This window comes from Rattus norvegicus, chromosome 10 (assembly GCF_036323735.1).
Source record: "Rattus norvegicus strain BN/NHsdMcwi chromosome 10, GRCr8, whole genome shotgun sequence".
Taxonomy (NCBI): Eukaryota; Metazoa; Chordata; class Mammalia; order Rodentia; family Muridae; genus Rattus; species Rattus norvegicus.
In genome coordinates this window covers 94,633,129-94,652,437 of record NC_086028.1, presented here as the reverse complement: position 1 = coordinate 94,652,437, position 19,309 = coordinate 94,633,129, and the positions used below count along the sequence as shown (strand labels likewise).

The 19,309-nt window shown below is 48.1% G+C and overlaps 1 long non-coding RNA gene across 1 annotated transcript; it reads left to right on the top strand.

The window, feature by feature from the left end:
* Positions 1–5,219: 5,219 nt before the first annotated feature.
* LOC120095202 (uncharacterized) lies at positions 5,220–18,400 on the top strand. Its single transcript, XR_005490507.2, has 4 exons — positions 5,220–8,932; positions 9,225–9,321; positions 9,444–9,531; positions 9,640–18,400. It is a non-coding gene; the product is annotated as an uncharacterized LOC120095202 (long non-coding RNA).
* Positions 18,401–19,309: the final 909 nt, after the last annotated feature.

Sequence of the window (19,309 nt, the reverse complement as noted above, 5' to 3'; positions counted from 1 at the left end):
AGATCCTAGTCTTCTACAGAGCAGAAAGACCACTAAGGAGTGGTGAGGATGGGGAGTTGTGTAGGGACCCACAACAAGGAAGCCTAGGGTCAGGCTACACATTTGAGCCATTTGGTTCCAAGAACAGGACCGGTTCCATTACTCTGCATAAGCTTGTATTAATATCCTAGGTCCGCCATAACGAATCACACCGCAAGGCTTAAAGCAACAAGAATTTATTCCCTCAGAGCTCTGGAGGCCACACGTCTGAAAATTAAAGCATTGGCAAATTAAACTGAGGAGGCTCTGTCCCACACATCTCTCCAAGTTTCTGGTGACCATGGTGGTCCCTGTTCACTGGTTCATACATACATCTTGGTAACCTCTCTGTTTACACAGGAGCTTTTCTATGGTCTCCCCCCCCCCCGACCCTTTCTGATGGTAATGAAACCGGAGGCGTGATAGGAAAAGTGATTCACAGTGGAAGGAAGCCCTCAAGTCGTGAGCTTCTGGGTGAGTCTTGGCTAGTTAACCCTGCTGACTTTGCTGAAGTGTCCTCATGGGTGAAAGGAAGATGGCAAGGGTCTACACCTAGAGGATTCTGGAAGAGTTAAGTCTAAGTGGAACATTTTATCCTATACCTGGCAAGAGCCCAATTAGCGTTATTTGTCAGTATCTACTATTGGTTATAGGCTATGCATCTCACGGAGCATACAACCCGAAGCTCATCCTGGGGAAACAACACCTCTGTAGAGGACTCACTCTTCTGACTCAGATTTTGCACTCATCTCTTCTTCAGATTCCAAGCTGCCCCAGCTTTCATTTTTGTTGTTGTTGTTGTTTTGTTTTGTTTTTTGCTGGTACCTGCATGTGTCCAAAGACTTTCAAATATGGTTCCTTCTACTTGGCCTGCTCTCTTCTGCACCCCGGCCTGCCCAGACACTCAATTTATTCTCTTGTCTCTTTAAAGGCTGCTTGATTTGAGACAGGCAGTGACAAGTGACCTTTGTCCTTTTATGTATCTCTTCCGTCTCCGTGAATCATTTCTATTTTAATGCTCATCACTGATATATATTTATTTATCTGGTTGTTTATGTATGTCTTTTCCCATTAGGAAGCAAGCTCTATGGGACTTTATTTTTTGCCTCATCGCTCAGTCATTCATGCCTGTCACAGTGATTAGCAGATAGTGGTCATTACGATAACTATTTGTTGAATGAATGAATGAATGAGTAAATGAGTGAGTGAGTGGATGAAATCTTACTGATCTAATTCAGTTGGTAGTGAAGTCCATATCTACCATGATGTTTTAATAGCCTGTGTGTGTGTTTGTGTGTGTGTTTGTGTTTGTGTGTATCTGTGTGTGTTTGTGTGTTTGTGTTTGTGTATGTATGTGTGAGTGTGTGTGTGAGTGTGTGTGTGTTTGTGTGTGTGTATGTGTGCTTGTGTGTGTGTGAGTGTGTGAGTGTGTGAGTGTATGAGTGTGTGTGAGTGTGTGAATGTGTGTGAGTGTGTGTGTGAGTGTGTGTGTCTGTGTGTTTGTGTGTGTGTTTGTGTGTGTATGTGTGCTTGTGTGTGTGCTTGTGTGTGTGAGTGTGTGTTTGTGTGCTTGTGTGTGTGCTTGTGTGTGTGTGAGTGTGTGTGTTTGTGTGTGTATGTGTGCTTGTGTGTGAGTGTGTGTGTGTGTGTGAGTGTGTGTGTGTGTCTCTGTGTGTGTGTGTATAAAATGGAGATGGAGGTGAGAGGTCAACCTTGGATATCGTTCTCAGGTGTCATCTACCTTTCCTTTGTTTTGTTTTGAAATCAGATTTCTCTGCATCGGTCTCAGCTGCTGGGTAGAACCTGCCATCGGACAGCTGTGTTAGGTTCCCGTCTGTAAACAAACAGCATCACTGATAGTGTGAGGGTTGGTGTCTGCCCGTGGATGGGTCTCAGGCCGGGCCAGTCACTGGTTGGGTTTTCAGTCTCTGCTCTATCTTTGTTCCTGAATTTCCTTTAGACCAATTTGGGGTCAAAAGTTTTGTAGGTGAGTTGGTGGCCCTGTCCCACCACTGGGGGTCCTTCCTGGCTTCTGGAGGTGGTCTCTCCAGGTTCCACATCCCCACTTCAGCTAAGGTCACATTTCTCATTCACATAGCAGAGCTTATCCACTAAACCTGTGGGTGGAGAGCCCTTTGGGGCTGCATATCAGATATCCTGAATGTCAGTCAGTACAATGTCAGATATCTACAGTACAACTCACAGCAGCAACATATTATAGTTGTGAAGTAGCAACAAAATTATTTTATGATTGGGGGGGGGGTCACCATACCATGAGGAACTGTATTGAAGGGTTGCAGCATCAGGAAGGCGGAGAACCACTGCGCTCAACTAATCTGGCTGACTAGGGAGCTTCAGGCTCCATCGGCCTCCACCTTTCCAGACCTAGGTAGGAGTCAACACGGGCCACCATGCCTATGTGGCTCGAGGCATCAGACTCAGGTCTTTGTGCTTGCAAGACAAGTACGGTACATCTCTCTGGACCGTTTTTTATGGAAGTGGTTCAACACATGTTTATCAAAGCACAACCATGCAGTGGGCTTGCCCGATGCCCTGCTGCAGAGACTTATGGGGGAGGTCACAGTAGGCACCTACTGCATGTGCCTCACACTGTGCCCAGTACCTGAGTCTCTTTCCACATCCACTTTACAGGTGAATAAGTGGCCTCAGAGACAGTCGTCCACGACCGCATGGTTTCTAATGGGGAGCTAGCGTCCAATTCCCACTGGCCCAAGCAGGACATCTTTGAGCTTTGATTTCCAGAAGAGGAAGATCTGGGTAAACATGGAATTTGCCACCATTAGGGACTCCATGAGAATTCTCCTAACCTTGGCTCCCAGAAGAGGGTCTTGGCCTCTGAAATTCTTGGCAGGAGTCATGAGATGTACCCAGACCCTCCTGTGTCTGACCTTGAAGAAGTGTCTTCAGGAAGTCTTTTAATCTAAAATCCCCTGCAGCTTGGAGCCACCCACATCTTAAATCCTGTCAGCAGAGCCCTCTCATAGTTGACATTCTTTCCCCCAAGTTCCTGACCCCAGAATTCAACAGCAAAGCTCTTTTGTGTTCCCACCTCTGTGTTTAGGGAGCGCTAGGGAGGAAGGGGCAGGGGTGCCACAGATGGAGAGATTTGGGCCACCCCATTCGGGACAAGAGCAGAGGTTCTTCCACAGCTTGCCGAAGAAAGTCCATCTCCAGGAACATTCCAGAGCTTTCTTTGAAATGTTGGGGTTCCTTCTAGAGATGACGGCTCAGTATATTCTGGTCCAACCTCAGAGGTAATTGGCTTATCTCTCTCATGCAGGCATTTTCTCATTGTGGGCGGGCGGGTCTGTTCTCAGACATCAGAACCCTCATCCTAGGCTTCTGAGTCTATCCAGTACAGCCTTTCCCTCCAGCAGAGAAAGGAAGAATTCAGGACTAGTGGACCACTTGTCCCTTCGTGCCCAGTTCTGATGTCTGTCTGTCCATCTGTGGCCAGACCCTCACTCAGATCTCACCTCTACTCTGAAGTCCTCTCAGGTTAACTTGCCTAGCTTAGATTCCCCACAAACATCCTCTGAGAGGTAGCAAGGGTTTCCCCACAGCATGTGTGCTCCAGACAAAAAAAAAAAGCCTGGGTTCCGAAACTCTCAGTGACCAGTCTCTGTTCCCCTCTAGCTACCTCTTTGATTCTTCTGTCCTCAAAAGACTCTGGCCTCTCTGTCACCATCTTTGGCCCACAGCTTTGTCCATGTCACTCCTTTTGAGTCTTGGGTTAAGTGGCATCTTCTTTAAACCCACGTCATTCCCAGAGTCTCGGACTGTGACCTTATTGGACATAGGATCATTGCAGATGGAGTGGGTTAAGTGCATACTTCAGTAGGCTGAGCCTTTGATCCACTATGACAAGAGTCCTCAGGGCATGAGGGGGATGCAGGAGATGGGGGAGGAGGAGGAGGAAGAGAAGGAGGAAGAGGAGGAGGAGGAAGAAGAAGAGGAGGAAGAGGAAGAAGGGATGACAAAGAAACACCGGGATGACACAGCTCCCCCAGGCTTGCTCAGCTACCCTTGATGAGCCCCAGCTCATCTGCCTAGGGATGGTACCGCCTCCGGTGGGCTGGACCCTCCTTCATCAATTAGCAATAAGGAAAATGTCCTACAGACATGCCCATAGGTTAATATGATGGAGGAAATTCCTCCATTAAGGTTTCTTATTCTCCCATGCCTGACAACCAAGGAGAGTTAGCACATCCCATCAAAGCAGAGCGGGTTTCCCCAAAATGCGGCGTATCTTCCCGTGTTATCGTGATGTCCTGTTTACTTGACACGGGTCCTCGCACCTCCACCCCTAGCTGCAACAGGATATGTGGATCTCAGAGTTGCACCAGATCTGAGCATGTGTCCTAAGCGCCAACGGAAAGATTTCTATAAGTGGTCTCTGGTTGTGTTTAGTTCCTTCTTAGCCTTCCTTAACCATATCCTTTTTCCTCCCTCTGACCTAATGGGCCAGTTCTCTTCTTCCAGTGTGTGTGTGTGTGTGTGTGTGTGTGTGTGTGTGTGTGTGTGTGTGAGAGAGAGAGAGAGAGAGAGAGAGAGATGCATACACAATATACCACACACCATCTCACCTCCCTCCCTCACCTCTCTCTCTCTCTCTCTCTCTCTCTCTCTCTCTCTCTCTCTCTCTCTCTCACACACACACACACACACACACACACACACACGGCACCACTTGGCTTTCAAATGGGAGCTAGGGATTTGAACTCAGGTCCTCATGCTTATGTAGCAAGCATTCTTACCCACTGAGCCATCTCTCCAGTCCCTATACTAAGTTTTGACGGGCACCCACAGAGATAATTTACCAGCAAGACGAAGAGAGAGCTAGGCCAGTAGCATCTCCTTTTCTATTAGGGGTACTGCTCTGGCATGCATGTCCTTCTGGGAGCCCGTCTGGAGAGATTCTGAATTATCAGTGAGCACACGACCCTGGTAACCTTATTGTAAAGGCAGAACGCCCATTTCTGACTTCCTCTCACTTCCCTTCTCTTCCTTGAGCACTTCCCTGAGTCCGCATTTCACAAAGAAAGTGTCAGGGCTTTCTCATCTCTGCAGACTGTGCTTCCCAGAGGGCCTCATCTCAAACAGTGGCCAAATGAGATCAGGACGCAATATGCTTGGGAGGGGGAGGGGGAGGGGGAGGGGGAGTCACAGTGAACCTAAACGTCCTACAGGCTCTGTGCTGAAACAAAACTCCAATACATCTGTGAACAAACCACCAAGGAACGTTTATCGAATCCTTTTTCTGCAGTAAGCAGAGTCCAAGTGCTTTCGGGTTTGTCAAAATGCCTCTCAACCATTTGGGTTAAGAATCGCTATGTTCCCATTTTGCCAACAGGGAAATTGAGTCACAAGGTTCCTCAGTAACTTGTGACACAGATACCAAGGAGAGGCAGCTTCTTCTCATTGTTTTATTTTTTATTAAGAGCTCTCACAATGAGGGCCCAGGCTGGCCTCCAACTTAGGGGATTTCTGCTTCAGCCTCTTCAGTGGGGCTGAGGTGACGGGCGCGTGCTACAGTGCTGGGTAAAACAGTGTCTGATCTGGGAGTCCGGCTCCAGACCGAGCTCGAGAGCACTTCACTGACCTTGGAAATGCTCTTTTTTTTTTTTTTTGTGATGGTTGTTTGAAATCGGGTCACCTGCAAATATCAGCCAAGCTGACGCTCCTGGAAATGGGTTGTTTATCTTGGTTTCCTGCACAGCAGGCCCTGACCTTTCTGCCTTTGCTTACCTGATTGTTTTATGAGCTAATAATTTTACACTATGATAAATATTTGTAGGAAGGAAAGGATGGGGCAGAGGAGGGACCAAGGGACCTGCTGTGTGTGGGCGCATACCTATGCGTTCATGTGTGCATGTGTGCATTCATGTGTGTGCCTCTGTGTGTGTGTGTGTGTGTGTGCCTGCTTCTGTGTGTGTGTGTGCCTGCTTCTGTGTGTGTGTGTGCCTGCTTCTGTGTGTGTGTGTGCCTGCTTCTGTGTGTGTGTGCCTGCTTCTGTGTGTGTGTGCCTGCCTCTGTGTGTGTGTGTGTGTGCCTGCTTCTGTGTGTGTGTGCCTGCTTCTGTGTGTGTGTGTGTGCCTGCTTCTGTGTGTGTATGTGTGTGTGTGTGCCTGCTTCTGTGTGTGTATGTGTGTGTGTGTGCCTGCTTCTGTGTGTGTATGTGTGTGTGTGCCTGCCTGTGTGTGTATGTGTGTGTGTGTGCCTGCTTCTGTGTGTGTGTGTGTGTGTGTCTTCTTCTGTGTGTGTGTGTGGCTGCCTCTGTGTGTGTGTGTGGCCTGCCTGTGTGTGTGTGTGCCTGCTTCTGTGTGTGTGTGTGAATGTGAGTGCTCTAGTATCATACGTGTGTGCTGGGCTCAGAGGACACTCTTAGGGAACAGTAGGTGGTCAGTTTTCTCCTTCTACCACGTAGAACTCTGAGACCATACTCAGGACCATACTCAGGACCATCCTCTAGCATCATGGGGAGCAGTGGATTCCCTGGTGACACGGAAAACTCTTCTCACTCCTCCTTGTGGGGTGTCTGTCTTACGCAGGCTTACATGACAAGTGCCCTTTCCTACTGAGTCACCTGGCCACTCACCTTGACAAATAGCCCTGGATAGGCATCTAGGCATCTTCGATTCAACTTTCTTGGTTATGGCTCCCAAATTCAAAGCGGAGCGCCTCTTTTCTTGTACACGCCTGTTAGTCAAGTGCTTGACTCTGTGGCTTCTGACTATATCCAAGACCAAGAAGGATGACGTAACGAGAAAGCTCGGTGCTTTTTCTCTGGGAGTATCGCTGTCATGCAGTTATATAGGTTCACGACTTCAGGCTGTCCCGTTCCCATCATTCTCCATAAAACGGTTGCCCTGCACAGGAGCCACAATGTATGGCAATTGCCCAGGTCGAGGTCGGGTGGGGTGGGGTGAGGGTAATTGCAGGACTGTAATCGTTACGGACACAATCTGGCTTATCTGAGTGGCTCTGGGTGTATCCCTGTGCCATATCACAAGGCACCAGGAAGTCCTGACAGTGGCGCCTGGAAACCTGCCCTGTCTGAGGCGGGTTCTTGAGGGAGTGTTGGCAGCGGCATCGCCCCATCCACACGGTGCGCTGACCATCCTCTAGCATCGTGGGGAGCAGTGGGTTCCCTGGTGACATGGAAAACTCTTCTCACTCCTCCTGGTGGGGTGTCTGTCTTATGCATCTCTCATCTCTACCAAGGAGGCCAACAGCACCTTTTCATTTCAAAGTGTGAGCATCCAAACTGTCCCCATTGTCCCCAGGGACTGAAGTTGTTCAGGCACGAAAAGCAAATGCTTCGGAGGTCACTATTATCTACCACGTGGCCAGTAGCCACGTGTGGGTCAGCTCTGGTCCAACCTGTGCTCTAAGAACAAAATATGCACCAGAGTTTGGTCAGTCAGTCTGAAGGTAAATGCAACATACCCCACTGACGATTTTAAAGCATCGATTCCATGTTAAAAGGATAATACTTTGCATCCGGTTGGCTAATTCAAATATTCTGTGATACTCGCTTCATCTATCCATTTCGGTGTGTTGGGGTGCGTGTAGGCACGGGAAGGGCATATGAGCAGCTGCCCAACATGGTTGGTGGGAATCAAACTTATGTGGGTAGTGGGAACTGAGCTTGGGTCACCTGAATTCCTGCCATAGCTGGTTACACGGTCCTCCCATGTCACTGTCTAGGTCACCATGGCAGGCTTCATCGGTCACTCAGCCATGCTCTTGACTTCTGTCTCTTCCTTCTGGGATACCCAGATCCCATTAAACCTCCATCAAAGAAGCATCCATGGTTATCTCATGATGCCCCCAAGGAAGCCCAGACTCCCTAGCTGCATCCTCTGTCTTAGTGTAAGCTGCCTATAGCTGGGGTATGATTTTAGAGACCATCTCTATGGCTCTCACTTCCTGTTTCAGTCAGATGCGCCCATAACCTCTCTACCACTCCGTTCACTCTCTCCTTCAACCTGTCAAATCCCCATGACTGTTTAACATCTCTCCCCAGAGACAGGAAGACCATAAGAGCCAGAGATGATGAACGACTCCTGGGAAACAGGGTCTTCCAAACACGAGGCTGGTGTACATATAAACTCACGAAGACCGTAGAAACATGCACAAGTCTGTCAGGGTCCCCGCCCTGAGATGGATGGATGGAGAAGTGAACATGGCCTCCCAGCCCTACCCGAGAAACTGTATGCAGTTGATCTCCACCGGCCATGGGAAAATTGGTTTCCTCAAATGGGTAGTTGGCCAACACAAAATGAGCTCAAGGGTGGTTTTGTAGATTTTGTTTCACTTTACTTTGTTTTGTTTGTCTGTTTTGTTTTGTCATTTGGTCTCTTGGTTGTTTATTTTGACTTCTATTTTCGTGGGGCATGTGTGTGTGTGTGTGTGTGTGTGTGTGTGTGTGTATTTCTTGTTTTGTTTATGCATTGTTTGTTGTTGGTGACTTTTAAGATAGACAGAGGGGGAAAAAGAAGATAAAGTCTGGTGGGTAGGGAGGACAGGAGGATCCTAGAGCCATTGGAAGAGGAGAAAACATGTGATCAAAAGATATTGTATGAAAATATTTTTTTATTGAAAAATAAAATCTCTCCTCCTCCCAGGAGCCTTTCCAGTTACCATGGTGATCTAGACAACTATAATTGAGAGTGCCTCAAGGAAAATGGCAGGTAGGGTTCTCCTTCGCTCCTGTGTCTTTGGCTTTTCTTTCTTCTTCGTGAAGGACCTCCCTCCATGTTTTCTGAATCTCTGAATAGCCACTCAGGATTGACTTCTATGACTATGTTTTCCAGCGTTAGACAGGATGCTCAGAGAGTGGCGGTCGTCATGAGTGTAAGGTTCCTACCGTTTCTCAGCACGGCCCATGGTACGTCTGGCAACCATGGGTGCTTACCAGTTGGCTGAATGGAGAATGAATCCCCAGTTAGAAGAATGAATCAGACATACTGGAGGCAGTTCAAGATGGCTAGACAAAGGGGTGGATACGTTTTTAGAAATAACTGCCTACCACACCTGTATATTATAATGTGCCTCGGCCCTGATGGCTTTCACTGAGGATAGTGAGGGGTCATGGGGATATTGGTGGCACTGGGGCAGGGGTAGCGGTGATTGTTCTTTGGCAAGGCGTCTAGGACACTATTTCCTTGGATGTCTTATAGGTTGGTGAGTTCCTAGGATGTGGCTGTCTCTCTCCCCCTCCTGGTAGATCAACATTGGGACTGGAGTCTATTTAAATTACATCAGCCAACCAGAATGGTGAGACTTACTGCTCTGTGACACATGCACTGGGTTCTAGATGAAAGACTATAACCTCATCGAGGGGAGGGAGAGAGAGAGAGAGAGACGTCATGGCCCAGAGGATTGTTTTTCCCTTTCAGAGCACACAGCCCACATCGGGTCAGCCTGCCCTGAGCCACCTTGTTGCTCCATCTGCATTCCAGAAGATCAGCCATTGTTCATCTGTCTGTAAGTGCTTCTCCCAGGGCCTTCTGCACATTTTGGCCCAGCTGTGATCAAGCTCACTCAGCGGCTGATGCTGTCTCATCAAAGCCGTCCCTTCCCTTTTGTCTTTAGGGCAGGACAACGAAGACGAAGGACAAAGGTCCTCTCCGGTGTTCTTGGCTCAGGCTGTGAATAGGGAAGAATGAGGAGGAAGTTTTATAAAACGGCTGTGTGCACCAGGTTGAAGAACCCAGGCAGGTTCCCAGGGCTTCTGGGCTCTCTGCTTAGGATAGCCAGCAGGTGGCTCTGCTGCACAGTGAGGTGACACGAACCAGAAGCGGGCACAGAAAAGCTTTCTAGGCTGCTTGAGCGGGTTCTGAGGGCTGCCTTCTTGGGAGAAGGGAAGAGGGACATTTTAGGGTTCAGGAGGAGGAGTGAAGGTTAGAAAGGCAAGACAAAGTGAAGGTGACAGACAGGAGTGCACAGTGGAGAGGAATCAGCAGCTGGAGAAACTCCATGAGAGGGCCAGCTCTGTAGGGAACATGGCCAAAGTTGGCTGGGTATGAAGGGAAGCACACATCTTCAGGAGGAAGGCAGGGTCTGGGTTTGATTCCCCACTCTTCTTCTGGCCATAGAGTTTTGGGCAAATGCCCCAGTCTCTCTGTCTCCTACCCTGTGAACTGAAGCTCTAATGCCATTACAGGGTTGTTGGACCATATAAATGAGAGTCCAGGAGACAGGGAGCTGCCGCCATACAGATGTTAGAAGTGTCATTGGGTATAGCACCTTGTTGGACACGCATTAATCAGCATGAACTAAGCAGCGTGCACTGTGGCAAGGCACACAGCCTTGTGAGCACTCGGGGACTCTTATTTATCTGCAGGGGACCAGGCTATGAGGAGACATTGTCTACAGACCTGTGCGGCCTCCACCAGTCACCTGTCCTAGCCCCACTGAAGAAGCAACTAGGGAACTCAGGAACCAGATTCTCTCAAACTGGAAAGGCTGTGGAGATGTGGGTGTGTGGTCACTGAGAACAGGCCTGTGTCGGGGCATCAAGAGGAACCACCATTTATCACAGGGAAGAGGAGCTGTGTGGGTGGGGAACAGTTTGAAAGACAGGAGGCCACAGCCTGGAAGCTGAGTTTTCCTCCTTCCTGAGAAGATGTGTGGACAGGAACATGCTCCCTCCAGGGGAGCCTGAGGTGTTCTGGCTTAGAGAAGCTCAGGGGTCTTAGCATCCACACCCTAACCCTGCCACTGGTCATGTGGCCGTAGGGCAAGTGACATAAAACTCCTTTAGGTTTACTGACTGCCATGGAAGAGTTGTAAGTCATCAGTGAGTCAGCCTGGGTAGTGCCAGGTAGAGTGTGACATTGCCATGAGGCAGAGGAAGTGAAGAGGATTGTTAAGATCTCATTGTTCCAAACAATTTCATTTTAATTCACCTTCACTTTCAGGGAGGGTCACAGCAGGTTAGAACTATGAAGGGAATTTAATACACACACACACACACACACACACACACACACACACACACACACCACCTTCTTCCCAGGCGGAGTTATTACTCATGGTGAGTCAGGGGAGGTGGGGCTTGTCTCTTGACTTTAAGTCAAATGTTTCAGAAAATCGTTATACCTCAGGCCACTGAGATGGATCATCGGGTAAAGGTAGCTGGCTATTTGAGTTGGGTCCCCAGTATCCATGAAAAGATGAAGGACAGAATCAACTTCATAGAGTTGTCCTATCTATACCACAGCAAACCTTCCTGGATACACACACAGAGACAGACACACACACTACACATACACACACACATCATCGTTGTCGTCATCATCGTCGTCGTCGTCATCATCATCATCGTCATCGTCATCATCATCGTCGTCGTCGTCGTCGTCATCATCATCATCAACAACAACAACAACAACACCGATAAATGAAGTGCACTCCCAGCAGCCCAGTGTAGTGAAAACTCACTTTTAAAATTACATTTTGTGTGTCTGCGTGTGCATGTGCAGAAGTGGGCGTGTGCTATGTATGGCACACCGTGAGTGGGGCCCAGAGGAAAACCTATAGGAATTGGTCCTCTCCTTACGCCATATGGATTCTGGGGACCAAACTCCAGTAGTCGAGCTTGGTGGTAAGTGCCTTTACTTCACGAGCCATCTCTTTGCTCTGAGAAGCCTTTCTATTTTGTTGTCGTCGTGTTTATTTTGAAGACAGGGAGGGTCTCACTCTGGAGCCCTCAACAGCCTAGAGCACCTTCTATAGACCAGGCTGAGATCTGCCTGTCTCTGCCTCCTGAGTGCTGGAATTAAAGGTGTACACCACCACGCCCCACCTGAAATGTTATTCTTGAAGAAATTAAGTACCCCTCCCCACGCACACACACTTCTCTCAGATGCTTTCTGGAGCTAGCAGCAGAGAATATAGTTTGTATTGTCAACACAATCGTTGTATGAAGCAAGTTTTCATGTGGGACGTCTATGTAGCCAAGTATGAGTAATTACCTATCTGCTCATTCTCCATGATTGAATCTACAAATAAGGCTGTCAGTACAATGCATGCCCCTTAATCTGTGCTGATTGATGTATGCATATTGGACGTAGATCCATACAAAAGGACAGTTCTTCCACCTACCTGATGGGAAAATGAATTATCTTTCCTTCCGTCTTGGGCTTATCTGCACTCCATGACTGTTCCCAAATGAACGCACACGTCCACAGCCCCAGAGATCACTCTCATTGCGTAACCGGCGATGAGCCATCTACTTGAAAGAGTGCCTCTTCTCTAGGGATTAGCTACTGGTCCCATCTAATGCCTTAAAACAAAAGGATGTGGGGGATGTGTTCATCAGATCGTCACACGATACTAAATTTGGTGGGATGGCTCACACTCAGCAAGCCAAGAATAAAATTCAAAACAACCATGACAAATTGAAAACATGGCCCTACAGAATCCGGATGAAATTCAATAGGACAATTATAAGGTGACATACAGCTAAAAGCAGCCGCCATATGTTAACGGATAAAAAAATGGGTCCAGTACCCGATGATCAGTCAGCAACTACCAGGTGAGTCCCTCCCAGGCTCTACGCTAAAGGTAGAAGCACCCCAAAACAAGATCGCCCCAGGGATCCTCATTTCTGAATTTGAAAGTCTACTAGAATTCTGGAACCTACTAGAATAATCATGTATGAGGTACGACTTCCAGTTCACTGAGGGAAAATATCTCTGGGACAGAGTAGCCCTTCCCCTACCAGGAATGCCATTGTGTGACCTTACCATGTTAGGATATCATCCGTTCAGGGACAGGCTAGGGGAACGTTGTGGTGTGGCGGCCATGTGTCAGAGGCACTGTGGGACCTCTAGTGTAGGGCAGAAAAGTTAGAACTTCTGGGATGCTTTACTTGTTTATGGCGTCAGTCAAGAAGGCTATTTGAAATCTGAAGCAGCTCCAAAGAGCCTGTCCTAGACAATCCGGGGCATCTGGTGGTAGTCAAGTAAGCGCCTTGCCTGTTTCAAAGCTGGCTGGATTCCGCACACATAAAAGGACCATGATGTGCCACGAGCCCCCTAGTGACCCGCTTTGTCAGTCCCATGTCAGTTAGCTCCTCATTACAATGATGAGTGGAGTCTGTGTCAACCCCTCCTGAAAAGGCTTGAAGAAGCTGGAGTGGGTCCAGCCAAGAGCCACAGACACACTCAAAGAGATGGAAACTGGCTTCGTGTAGGAAGGCTAAAGGAATGAGAATTATTCCGCCTTGGGTAGAACAACACGGGTAAAGTCTGAATAACCCATGCCAGAGTGGAAGCACATACGACATTACCTTAGCCTAACCTCTCATCCCATTTGTGACTTGGCCATGGGTCACCTGGAAGTAATAACCAATAGCATGCATGGGTTCTACACTTCGTATGACCGTCTCCGGCTTTCAGTAGAGGACTTAGTGGTCCTATCATGATCTGGCCTTTGGCATGAAGAAGCTGGGTTCTGACACAGGCGTTCTGTCATGGCTGGAGTTATTTCCCTAGCGGGCAGTAGACACGGGCATCGAGCTAATGGTGTCTTGTGGTATTTCAGCCATGGCTCCAACAGCAAATGTCCTTTATGGGACCAAGTCCTTGAAAAAAGTCTTTCTCATCCCATGACGCACCAAAGGGCCCCAGAGAAGGCTATTAATAATAAGAACTTTCTTGGTTTTCCTTTCAGGTTTTGGAGACAGCACAGGCTGACTTTGAACTTGTGGCTTTGGACTCCTGATTGCCCTGCCTCTCCCTTCTCAAGTGCTGGGATTATAAGTGTGTACCATCATGCCTCAAGAACTTTCTGAATGACTAAAACCCTGACCTCCACCGGACTTTTTACACTAGTAATCTCATGTAATATCACATACCTATCCCCCTTGTACCCTATCAGAGTTTTGAGCTAGGTCCTGTTACCCATCTTCATTCATGCACTGAAGTCTTAACCTCTGAGACCCCAAGTTGTGACTGTATTTGGAGATGGAGTCTTTGAAGAGACTTTAATGGTGGTCCCTGGGCTGGGTCCCTCACTCTGTGTGACTGGTATCTTTGTAAGAAAAATACATTATTATAAGGGGACCCTCACAAAGGAAAAACCATGTGGAACCAGAGGGAGAAGGTAGACAGCTAAACTCAGGAGTGAGGCCTCCAAAGAAACCAGCTTTGCCCAGACTTTGGCCTTGAGCTTCTAGCTCCAGATTTGTAAGCCAGTATGGGTCAGTAGTTTAAAATACCCAGCTCTTTTCAGGGAAGCCTCAAATAAGCTACAATCTTCTGTTTAAAAGAATTATTTATTTTATGTATGAGTACACTGTCGCTGTCTTCAGACACACCAGAAGAGGACATCAGATCCCATTACAGATGGCTGTGAGCCACCATGTGGTTGCTGGGAATTGAACTCAGGACCTCTGGAAGAGCAGTCAGTGCTCTTAACCGCTGAGCCATCTCTCCAGCCCAGCTATAATCTTCTTAATAACCTTATTACCCACTGGTGTAAGGGTAAGACCCAAACCTGGAGCCTTTGAGTACCTTTCCCAGAACCAAGAACAGAGAAACCAGCAAGGCTCTCTTTGAGGCATATGTGTCTGAAAAAACCCAGCCAGCCCCATCAGGGCACAACAGCTCAGACCAAAGCTTAGAAACAAATATTAGCCCATCTGATTCTTGTAGATCAAAGAGCAGAGTGGCTACTGCCAGACTCTGGCATGTGGAATTTGGCTTTTGAAATCAGATCTCTGCTTTAGTATATAAAATTTAGGATCAAATTAATGGAAACTGGGAATCGAGTTCTGTGGACTCACCATGGATTCCCATGTGGAGGAAGGAGAAAATATCCCTAGATGTGAGTGAGGGGCTTTGAGGGGCTCTGAGGGGCTCTCACATATAATCCTCGCATAGAGTCCTTGGTAGACTCTTGGTAGAATGATGGTTTCTAGTGGGGAAGCAGCATTTGGAGGGGGCTACATGTCTTCCTTAGCATATAGGAGTGTTGGATCAGAGCAGTTGTGATGTGTCTGATTTCGGCCCATCGAGCGCATGATCCACGCACACCTTAATGGTGGCTTCCATGTTTGTCAGGTACTGTGGGTACCAAGAACTTTATTTTGAAGGCTGGCAGCTTCCAAAGTATCCTATTTTACCTGGGAATGAATGGAAGCCCACCTATGTCTAGCAATGACCAGAGATGGTAGGGGTCTCAACTCAAGTCTTCAGGGCAGGTCGGTCTTACCCTAAAGCTCCTGCCTTTTCCCAACACACGACGATCTTGCAATCTGCTTGCTTTCCTTTTGCTTTTGAACTTTCTCAGTGTTCAGCCTAGCCCTTAGTACCTCGTCTCTGTGCCCAACTCTGTTGGATCAGATGACAGGCAGAGCGTCTAAAGGAGTCACCTCCCAGTTGGACAAAAACATCAATCAGTGATGCTACCCTAAGCGTGTGTGTGATGACTCTGGCCCCATGGGTGTGAGGAGTGAGTGTAGCACAATCCATCTGAGAACCACGTTGCACATCCTCAGACAAACATTGTTGAAGGACACCTGAGGTACAGCGGATGGCCAGCCCAGCATTTGATCTAGCAGGCGCTAAGAAAGTAGGCATGAATCAAATGAGTGAGGCAAAATGGATGAAGTTCTTTTTAAAGACTTGTTTGGTTTTCCTGAAACAACTGAAGTTTAACTGACATTTCTTTTGGTTCTGAAAGCTAGAGGTCAAGGTCAAGGTCAAGGAGGACGGATTCCCTCCTGTGGGACTCCAGACGGCTGTCTTCTCACTGCAGTCACATGACTTCTCCATGGTGGGTGTGCAGAGGGCAAAGGGGGCGGGACAGGAATGGATGAAAGGAGAGAAAACAGGGAGGAAAGGAGGAGCACTAAAGAGAACATGATAAAGCGATAAGAGCATTCCAGAAAGCTGACTTTTTTTTTCTAAGAAGCACACTGAATTTACAGGGCCAGAGACCATCTCATTTAATTGTAATTACCAGTTTAATTAATTAGGGACCAACTCCAGACACAGCCACTCTATAGGACTCCAACACTCTGCTCCTAACATCCGGTGTCTCAAGCTTGTCTGTCTAAACAAATTCCTTTTAAAAAAATTTAAAGACTGATCCGACCTCCTTGGTATTTACATATCTATTCAAGTTTCTTTTTTAAAAAGTTGTATTTATGTGTATGTGTATGTGTACGTATGTACATGTATCATGTGTGTGCTGTTCCCAGGGAGGCCAGAGGAGGGCATCAGATCCCACGGAGCTCACGTTACAGGTGGTTGTGAGACACCAGTAGATGCTGGGAACCTAAGCCAGGTCCTCTGAGAGTAGCCAGTGCTCGTAACACCTGTGCCATCTCTCCAGTCCTTAGACAGGATCCTTTTTGGCATAGAGCAGCACGCTGTTGTACTCTGGGAGACGTGTTTCCAGAGAGGCTGGTGTGTATTAACACTGCCTGGCTTTCCAAACCCTCAGGGCTGGAGTTTGGAAAGGCTCATGGTGTAGAGTGGAGTTTGAGGTTAGGAGTTGCAGAGAAATATCCAGAGGATGTTTGGGTTCTGGAAGGTGCAGTTATTGGATGCCTAGGTTTTGGGGAAGGTACAGACAGAGTTTGGAGCCACTCTCAGGGCAAACTTTAAGTAACCCAGCAAAGGTACATTCTCCCTGCGCTGAGAGAAATCGCTTGGCAGCTCAGTTTGTTGCAGCAAACCCACAAATGATCGGGGTGGCTTAAACACCAGCATGCGTTTCTCTCAGTTTTGAAAGCTATGAGGTTTACCTGACTCTCTAAAGTCGTTAATCTCTGGACTGAGGAGTTGGCCCTGTTGGTAAAGTGCTTGACCTGAGTCTGATCCTCAACTTACACTTAAAAAAAGACCAGTCAGACAAAGAGACAAAAACGTCACCAAAGTAGGCAGAGTGGGGACACTCGTCATGCCAGCCTTGGGGAGGCAGAGACAGACAGGTGGGTAGATTCTTGGAGCTTGCAGGCCCAAAAGAATTCTAGACTGTCGAGTGATTCTGTCTAAAATACAACCAAACAAAAGGAGGGAGCTGGGAGATACAAATTGATTGAGAGTTCGTGCTTTGCATGCATGAAGGTTTTCCTCTGGCCTCCAAATTCATACATGTGTGTGCATATCCCCACAGACATGTATTCAAATACATACACACACACACACACACACACACACACACACACACACACACACACACACACAACAAGGGCTCCACCTTGAACTTTACTTTCACAAAACACCCTCCCCCTCTAATTCCCATCACATTACAGGTCAGTTCCCAATGTAAGATACTGAAAGGAAGGGCACAGCCTGTAGTCTATACCCAGGGTGAAAAGATCCTAATTTTATTTTTCTTAAGGAGTGGAGAGAAAGGGAGAGGTTGAAGGTCAAGCTTAGACATCCATGGGGAACCAATCTAGATGTCTGACTCCCCAAGTTGAGGGTAAGAGGCAGACAACCCTTTGGAAAGGGTGCCAGTTCCGGAGAAAATCCCCAGCCTGTGGAAGTCAAATCTCACCCCTGGCTGTGTTGAGCCTGTAGAGCTGTGGGAAACTGCTCTGCTCTAAGCGTTTCCTCCGGATACAGGCTGCAGAGTTGCTGTGTAGGCTTAGAGGAGGACGGTTGAGCATCATGGCTACAAAGTATCCATCAGAGCCTCAGTGACTTTGCTGGCTGCTACTCTCTGCATTGTTGAGCTCTTGGGCCTAGCATGGTTCAACCCAGCTCAGTAATGCTGGCCCAGTCTGGTAGATCTTTCCTTGCTTGCTCTGGTCTCTGTTTTATTTGTTTATTTTGTTGGGGTCTTTTTTGTTTCCTTTTTGGCACGCGCGCGCGCGCGCGCGCGGGCGTGTGTATGTTTGTGTGTGTGTGTGTGTAATAGATGTATGTGTCTGTGTGTTGTATATATGTGCTCGTGTGGGTGAGGTGTGTGTGCACGTCTGTGTGTGAGTGCATGTCTCTGTGTGTGTGTGCATGTCTTTGTATGTTTGGTTGTGTGGAGGCCAAAGGTAAATGGATGTTGAGTTGAGTGCCTTCTTCCCATACTCCCCATCCTACTTTGAGACCTTGTCTCTCCTTGAATCTGGAACTTATCCCTTCAGGTTGGCCCTCCCTGAACTCCATTGTCCGCTTGTCTTTACTCCCAACCCTTCAGTGCTGGGGTCATACATGCGCCTCATGCCCATTTCAAAATGGCTGCCAGGGATCCAACCTCGGGTCCTCACATTTGCTTGGCCATCATTTTACCCCCTAAGCTTCCGGCCTAAGCTTTATGCCATTTCTCTGCCCTTCTCTAAGGTCCCTTCCAACAGTTAACATAAGTTTCTGGGCTTCTAAAGGGATGTAGGGAGGCTTATGTTCCATCCTCAACCCAAGAGGTCTGAGTACAAGAGGGAAAGGGAGAGAGAGAGAGAGAGAGAGAGAGAGAGAGAGAGAGAGAGAGAGAGAGAGAGAGAACGACACGGTGTCTCCTTCCTTTCTCTGCAGCCCAATCCTGTCAGACCCGTAGCCTTGTGGCAGAGTCAGTTTGGAATATTTTTGTTCCATTCACGGGCCTCTAATGGAATCAAGACTGGGCTATTTATATTTACAGATGGCCCACATGTTAGCGGAACATCAATTGAGCCACATGTTGTTAGGACAGAGGAAAATTAGCAAACCTTTGCCTAACGGGAGAGCAAAGAGCCCCTTGGCAGCCGAACGTTTTCGGGACCGGGTTGTACTGGAGCCTCAACTCCGCAGCTGATACAGGACCGACCATGTGATGCAGGGTGGCTCGGCAGCCCAGCTAGGCATGTTAACTGCAACTTGTTTTGCTTGGGGGGAAAAAAATGCAGTCATTGTCTGTGTCTCTTGTTCCTTCTGAGACGATGCAGGGGATGAACAGTGGGCGTTTAATCTCCAATTATTTTCAGCCAAAGGGGGAAAAACAGATGGTAAATAGCACTAAAAATATTTTTTTTTTAGAATTAATATTAATAAAAGATGTGGTGGAGGTTGACTGAATCCCCTGGAAACAAGAGACAGCCTAGCGTTGGGGCTGGGGAAGGGGAGAGCGCCAGGACAGAGAGGTGACTGTAGAGGTATGTGTGGCCAGGCGAGACGCTTGCCCTCGGCCCCCGAGGGATCCCCAGGTGTTGAGGATGGTGTGGTGATGAGCTTTTGGGAGTCCAGCATCTGGTGCAGAGCAGAAGCCCTAATACCACGTGGCGCCTGTGTAAGCTTTGGGCACCGGGGGAGGAAGACAATGGGGCCAGGCTGAGGGC